The sequence below is a fragment of the Triticum dicoccoides genome, chromosome 3A (assembly GCF_002162155.2).
Source record: "Triticum dicoccoides isolate Atlit2015 ecotype Zavitan chromosome 3A, WEW_v2.0, whole genome shotgun sequence".
Classification (NCBI taxonomy): domain Eukaryota; kingdom Viridiplantae; phylum Streptophyta; class Magnoliopsida; order Poales; family Poaceae; genus Triticum; species Triticum dicoccoides.
In genome coordinates, this window is record NC_041384.1 from 634102644 (window position 1) to 634110203 (window position 7560).

At 39.6% G+C, this 7560-nt stretch overlaps 1 long non-coding RNA gene across 8 annotated transcripts; it reads left to right on the forward strand.

Moving 5' to 3' along the window:
- Positions 1-6: 6 nt before the first annotated feature.
- Positions 7-4403, forward strand: LOC119269764. Of its 8 annotated transcripts, none has more exons than XR_005133703.1 (6): positions 7-394; positions 1259-1438; positions 1766-2383; positions 2549-2686; positions 3296-3915; positions 4006-4403. It is a non-coding gene; the product is annotated as an uncharacterized LOC119269764 (long non-coding RNA). The 8 variants fall into 8 exon arrangements; XR_005133702.1 differs by having other exon boundaries at positions 1766-1993; positions 2297-2686; XR_005133700.1 differs by having other exon boundaries at positions 1753-2686.
- Positions 4404-7560: the final 3157 nt, after the last annotated feature.

Here is a 7560-nt window from a genome sequence, read left to right on the forward strand (position 1 = left end):
CCCCCACCTTCTCCTCGGCTGGTTCTCGGCGCCGACCCCTGCTTCCACGGTTCCTCCCGCCACCGCCGCCCTCTGCTTCCAGCCGCCTGCACCGCTGCCCCTCCGCCTTCTTTCGCTGGCGGACCAACCCCGCCGCCGTGCCACACGGTCAAGGTCACGTGGGAGATGCCGTCCCTAGCCCAGCTGATGTGGCCCGGCACGCTGACCACCGCGGTGTCCCTGCACCCTGACCACCGCTGATGTCCAACGCCACGGTGCCTCCCATGGCGGCCGTTCACTGCCGCCACCCCGGGCCGTTCAACAACACAACGCCGAGCCGTTCAACGCCGCAGCTCTACCACCATTCGCAACTCCAACTTCCATTATGTGGTTCTGGAGGTTCAGTTTTTTCAGTGTATGTTTTGTATACCTTAGAGTTCACCTACTTGACGAATGCATGTCCAGTTTCCTCTCTATTTCCCCCATGTCAATTGCCGAAATATTGCCGGCCAGTATATTTACTTATTACCATAAACCTTTATGCATCACTTTCAAGCCCTCACAGCATTTTATTTCTCTGGCATAATTTCCTTGCCGGCCAGCCACTGACCTGACATGGTGCTCAGTGGACTTATATATATACATGAACACGATTATATTTTTAACATGTACTTATATCAGCTTTGTTGGATTTTGTGTGTGTGCTTGTAGCACAATTAGTTCACGTCTCGAGAGACCATAAGTTCAAGTTCACTAGTATTTATAAATGTTGGTAGCAGTACTAGTATTTCAAATCTGTAACCTAAGAACTAAGCTTGCATCTTGTTACTTCTATGGAGGCACTGACCTCATAATTTTTTTGGACCAACCACTGACCTGACATGGTGCTCAGTGTATTCTCTCAATCTTGGTTGTCTTGCCTCGTATGAAAAATATTGTTATATTATATGGTGTTAATTTACAACAGCTCAAGATCATTTACTTTAATTATTTCATAATTTTTTTGAACCAAAAACACGAATAAAGGTGCATCTTTTACATCAGCTCAAGATCGTTTAGTTCAAGTGATTATTGTTTTATTTTGTTCAATCAGTTCAACATGTGTTATGTCATCAATTCATAATGAGAAGGCAGGAAAAGTTCAATACTTGTGTGTTAAAAACATAACAGTATAGAGAAACTATTGTAGTAGTTCGATGGAATAAATCACATCAGTTCTGACTCGGATCGGTTCTTGCCTAGAATGCACTGAAAAATCAAAAAAATTGCCTTCGTTCAGGCTGGTGTTTAGTTGGTGGTTGTCTGGTACCTACACCGGCATTTTCCATCAAGACCTCCAGAAAATTGATATCATCTCAAGGTGAAAAATACGAAATCCTTTTACTCCGGGCTCCAACGCACCACCGCTCCTCTGATTCTGCTCCGGGCTCTGCCTGCGATTCTTCCGCCGACGCCGATGGTCAGCGCCCCCAATCTCCCTTTTTTTCTCTCGATCTCACTTCCTTGCTGCTCTGCATGAAGCAAAACAAAATGCATCTCATACCATTTGCTATATATGCCTACACCTTTGTAGTCTTTTTCAGTTCAAGTTTTGCTAGCAAAAAAAGATTTGTCGCAATTCAATATAAAATAGTGAAATCAGTTAGCTGATTGGAAATAATTCAAGTATATGTGTGTGCACTGCAGTAGCAACTCGGTAGAAAAACATTCAGCAGCTTGTTAAACAGAAATAGAAGCACATTTTGTGAATTTTATATAATGCATCTGTTTTAGTTATTATATGCAGGGCCATGTTCGTGAATTACAAGCAATAGCAGCACTTGTAGAGTAGCTAAAAACGGAGGAACCCAATGCATATGTCGTCTTCTTCGTTCTGTGAATGGCTGGAGGGGCAGCTTCAGTTTCCATGTGTTGTACAAAAGATCCAGGACTGCGGGAGAAGATTTGTTGTTGAAGAAGTGGAATTTGTTGGGTGCATGTGCAGAAAAATTGTCAGTTCAATTTTCAAAATCCTGTAAGTTTGTTTTGATTCTGTAAATTTCTGTAAGTTTCTAGTGTGTGCTGCTTCAGATCTGAACTATTTGTCCAGTCCTCCTAGTACTGATTCAATCGCCTAAAATATGTTCAAGAAAAATCAGTAAGTTTGGTGCGTGTGCTGCTACAAATCTAAACTTCTACTCCAGTCAATCAAGTACTGATGTCTCTTTAAGTCTGTAGCGGAGAGAATATTTGTGTGCTCATTCGTTCATAGTATGAAGCTCATTTATAGTTTCTTTTCTCATTCTTTTAATTAAGAAAACGTTTATTGACCTTGAAGCATAAACCTCTCGGCAATGTAGCATTCTGCTGATATTTTAATAGTCGGTAAGATGTTGTAGCGGGACAAGGTCATCATCTCGAGGAGGTCAGTGATACCATGCACGCTGAAAGTGTGCGATGGATATTCTCTTCACATTTTTTGTGTTTTGGAGTAAATCGACATAGATTGTTGACACATCAGCATCTAATTTTTTGCACTGGATTTGGAGATTTTGATCAGTACTTGGTTGTGTGATATTTTTGAAACCAGGACGACCTCGACCTCCGTCTGCTTCTCATTTCCAGCCGCATCCAGGACGACCTCGACCTACTGCCACTAGCTGTTGGTGCACCTCATGCTAGCTGCTAGCTATTACCTAGTGTGCTTGATTCTACCGCTACAAAGAAGGTAATAAAAAATATTCACTACCGCTATTGTCTTGCAAGTTCTGGAATTGGGTCTGATGTTGTGCGGGCATGCATGGTGTGTGCTCTATGTGTTATTTTTTCCGAGATGTGAGCTGTGTGATTCTCTAAATAGGAGAATTTGCGTTTATTGAGATACTCCCTCCGTCCGGAAATACTTGTCGCACAAACAGATAAAATTGGATGTATCTAAAACTAAAATACGTCTAGATACATCCATTTCCACGACAAGTATTTTCGGGCGGAGGAAGTACCATAGATGGGTGCCATTCGTGCTCCCATTTATATTTGGGCTTATCATAGTTCACCAGGGAGAGCTATTATGTACAGAAGTACATGTATCGATGCCCCCGAGTCCATGTATCGTTACAAAAAAATAGTTTAGTTTTTGTTATAGAATAGTTAACTACAAGTTCAATTGTTATAAAAATTGCTTTTACCTGTTTCGTTCCTGCATGTATGTATCAGTTCAATGTTTTGATATGGCTCTGTTTAGATTACTTCCAACTCTGAAGCTTTACATGGATATTTGGGGATGGGATTTTCAGGTACTAGTTTGGAACTGTATCTAACCCATACTAAAATGTTTCAGCAGTTCGACAGGGGCGCGGGGTTCAGTTCAACGACGATGAGCCAGGCAGCCAGCCTTCGCATCACGAACTGGTGCAGTTTGATCTTGGGCGAATTGGAAATTTCTTGATGTTGAGTGTGTCAGTACAACCCTACACTACAAGGCACGCGTACATCAAATTCACGTGTTAGTCAACCGTATCGTGCATTTGCTTGGCAGCTTTGCACTCTAGTTACATATTAATTGCTAAATAAATAAAAAATGTTATTCACTTTTCTGTGTTTTGTTGAATAATTCTCATGCTTTCTTTTGTGAGGACTACAAATCATAGTGCTTAAAATACAGATGTGTGCGTCATACTTGAACTAAAAAAGTTACAGGAGAAAGTACCCCTATTCCATTACTTTGAGAAGTACAGGTACACCTTTCTAAATAGTACAGTGCATGACCGGTGCTCGCCCCGCATAAATGGAGTCTTCAGCTCACCACGCTACCTCCCGCCGGTGGGGCTCCGTTGCTGCATCGCCCCGACCGTTCACTGCCACCAACCCAGGCCGTTCAACGAGGCAGCGCCAAGCCGTTCGATGTCGCAACTCAGGAGGCTGCCTCCTTTCCCTCCCTCCACTGCACTGAACCTAAAGGTATTGTTCAGCCTTATTTTTGTTTTTAGCTTCATGGGATAGAGCTTTTGCTCAACAGTTGAATGAACTTGTGCATGACCATGGAAGTAGAAGAAAGCAAACATCAGTCCAGCTGGTAGACGTGGAGGTGATTTTTGTATCTAGGCCGCGATCGGCTCCTCTCCGCTCCCTCCACTCCGCTCTGGAGCGGACGAGCCTCTAGCTCATTTTTATGGAGCGGCCTAAACTATGCTCCACAACTCCGCGGAGTCGGAGCGGATGGGATGGATTCCGAACACGGCCCTAAAATCATATGTGCTTTTCTCTCCAATTGATTGTTTGTGTTGAAGGAAGCGAGGAGAAGCTACAGCATAAAATTGTGTATGATCGTGGAGCTGTGTATGTGTATGTAATGTCTGCAATACGTGTATGAACAGGAAGGAAAATGATGTATGTTGATTGATGAAAGTTCAATGTAAAATAATATTTCACATGGATGGATTTTTTTAGCTCTGGTGTAGTAGTTCAACAGGGATTATATCATCAAATGCATAATGCAACGTGGAAAAGTTCAATATGTCTATTGAGAAATTTGATACCAGTTCAAATGAAAACATAGCATCGGTCCTTACTCGAGACACAGCAAGTTCGAGAAAGAAAATGTTATAGCAGTATGGTTGAAGGAAAAAAGTAACATAAAGAAGGAAACACGAGAGATTCATGCTTAAGAAAAGTAATAAGTTCAACATGATGTCCCAAATAAGTTCAGGAAGAAAACACATAAGTTTTAATATGCTCAAAGTTTAACTAAAATAGGAAACCACCTTTAAGTTCGTGCATTACAATTAGAAAAGTACACAACACAAAAATTCAAAGAATAAAAATACAAGTTCAATGATTTTTTTAGCACTTTGTGATTGTAAAATCAAGTACGACAACGTCAGTTCAAACCCGAACTTAGATCAGTATGACTACTCTGTTTTTTGAATCAGAAAACAACATGTAAGGTTTTACCGTATTTAAAATTACTCTTAAATGATTGCGAATTTTAGAAAACTTTCAACATCACAAAGTTTTGCTTTTTCGATATCTCTCCAACGATATATTATTTGCCCCATTTTAATAAACTTCTAAAAAAATCACGTCCGAAATCAATTTTCACCGTATTCACATTTGAATTTAAACCGTAAGGAATTGGAAAAACTTTCTATACAAAGAAGTTGCGCATTTTCCACAACTTTCCAACGCCGTATCATTTGCGTCAATCGGACATATAATTTGCAAAAAATCGCAAAAATACGTTTCGCCCAGAATTTCACCATTTTCAAATTACTTTTAAAACATATAAAATTTTAAAAAATATTAGATATATGGAAGAAGCGGATTTTCACCAGCTTTCCAACGCCATCTTATTTGCTCAATTCCGACAAACCGTTTAAAAATTAAGTCCAAAATACGATTCGCGTTTTCGGTTTTGAAAAAAACATTTTTTTCAAAACTGCTCTTAAATCATAATGATTTTGCAAAAACATTCAATATACTTGTAATATAGATGTTAAGGGCTTTCCAACGATATATTACACGCCCCATTCCGACAAAAATAAATTACAATTTTTTTTGGAACTAAAGAAGACGATTTTCAGCAGAAATGAAAGTATCAGTTCACCCGCTCGAATCCAATCAGTCCAACCGCCTGAAACCATCAGTTCAAGTAGGGTAACAGAATAATATTCTGTTACGCGAAACAGAATAGCCCAGATGTATATATATATATATATATATATATATATATATATATATATATATATGATTTCTTATGCTAAAGTAACAATTCATTCACAATTTAAATTATGAATCAGAAACTTCGTTGAAAACTAACAAACTATAATCTCAGTCATTAAAGTAATTGCAATTTATCATAACACCGAAAAGAGTCAATATAAGAGTTTTTTAGCAAGTCCACATACTCAACTATCATTTAGTCTTTCACAATTGCTAACACTCACACAATACTTATGAGTATGAAGTTTTAATCGGACACAGAGAAAGATAGGGGCTTATAGTTTTGCCTCCCAACATTTTATCTCAAGGGTAATGTCAACAATAATAGTTTATGAAAACCCACATCTAATTAGCTATATATATCAGGATCTTTCCAACACACAGTGCTTGCCAAAGGATAAAATGTAAAAAGGAAAGGTGAAGATCACCATGACTCTTGTATGAAGTAAAGGACAAAAATAAAAGATAGGCCCTTCGCAGAGGGAATTAGAGGTTGTCATGTGCTTTTATGGTTGGATGCACGAAATCTTAATGCAAAAAATGTCACTTTATATTGCCACTTGTGATATGGACCTTTATTATGCAGTCCGTCGCTTTTATTTCTTCCACATTACAAGATTGTATAAAGCTTATTTTCTGCACAGTAATAAATCATACATATTTAGAGAGCAATTTTTATTGCTTGCAACAATGGCAACTTACTTGAAGGATCTTACTCAATCCATAGATAGATATGATGGACTCTCATGGAAAAACTGGGTTTGAGGATATTTGGAAGCACAAGTAGTATCTCTACTTGGTGCAAAGAATTTGGCTAGCATGAGGGGGAAAGGCAAGCTCAACATGTTGGATGATCCATGACAATATAATTTATTTCAGATGTAAGAAAACATAACACATTACATTGTCTTCCTAGTCCAACATCAACCTTTTATCATGTCATATTTTAATGAGTGCTCACAATCATAAATGATGTCCAAGATAGTATATTTATATGTGAAAACCTCTCTATATTTATTACTTCCTATTAATTGCAACGATGACCAAAACTATGTTTGTCAACTCTCAACCACTTTTACTCATCATACTCTTTATATGTGAAGTCATTACTCTCCATAATATCAATATGATCTCTTTATTTCTTTTTATTTGTACTTTTATTCCCTCAAGATCATAGCAAGATAGCCAAGCCCTTGACTCAAAACTAATCTTTATTATATATAGCTCACGGACTCGATGATACGTCTCCAACGTATCTATAAGTTTTGATTGCTCCATGCTATATTATCTACTGTTTTGGACATTATTGGGCTTTATTATCCACTTTTATATTATTTTTGGGACTAATCTATTAACCGGAGGCCCAACCCAAAATTGCTGTTTTTTGCCTGTTTTAGGGTTTCGAAGAAAAGGAATATCAAACGGAGTCCAAACGGAATGAAACCTTTGGGAACGTGATTTTCTCAAGGAACAAGACCCAGGAGACTTGGACCCTACGTCAAGACACAAAAGAGGAGGCTACGAGACAGGGGGTGCGCCTAGCCCCCCAGGCGCGCCCTCCACCCTCGTGGGCCGCCTGTTGCTCCACCGACGTACTTCTTCCTCCTATATATACCTATGTACCCCCAAACGATCAGATATGGAGCCAAAAACCTAATTCCACCGCCGCAACTTTCTGTATCCACGAGATCCCATCTGGGGGCCTGTTCCAGAGCTCCGTCGAAGGGGGCATCGATCACGGAGGGCTTCTATATCAACACCATAGCCCCTCCGATGAAGTGTGAGTAGTTTACCTCAGACCTACGGGTCCACAGTTATTAGCTAGATGGCTTTTTCTCTCTTTTTGGATCTCAATACAATGTTCTCCCCCTCTCTTGTGGAGAA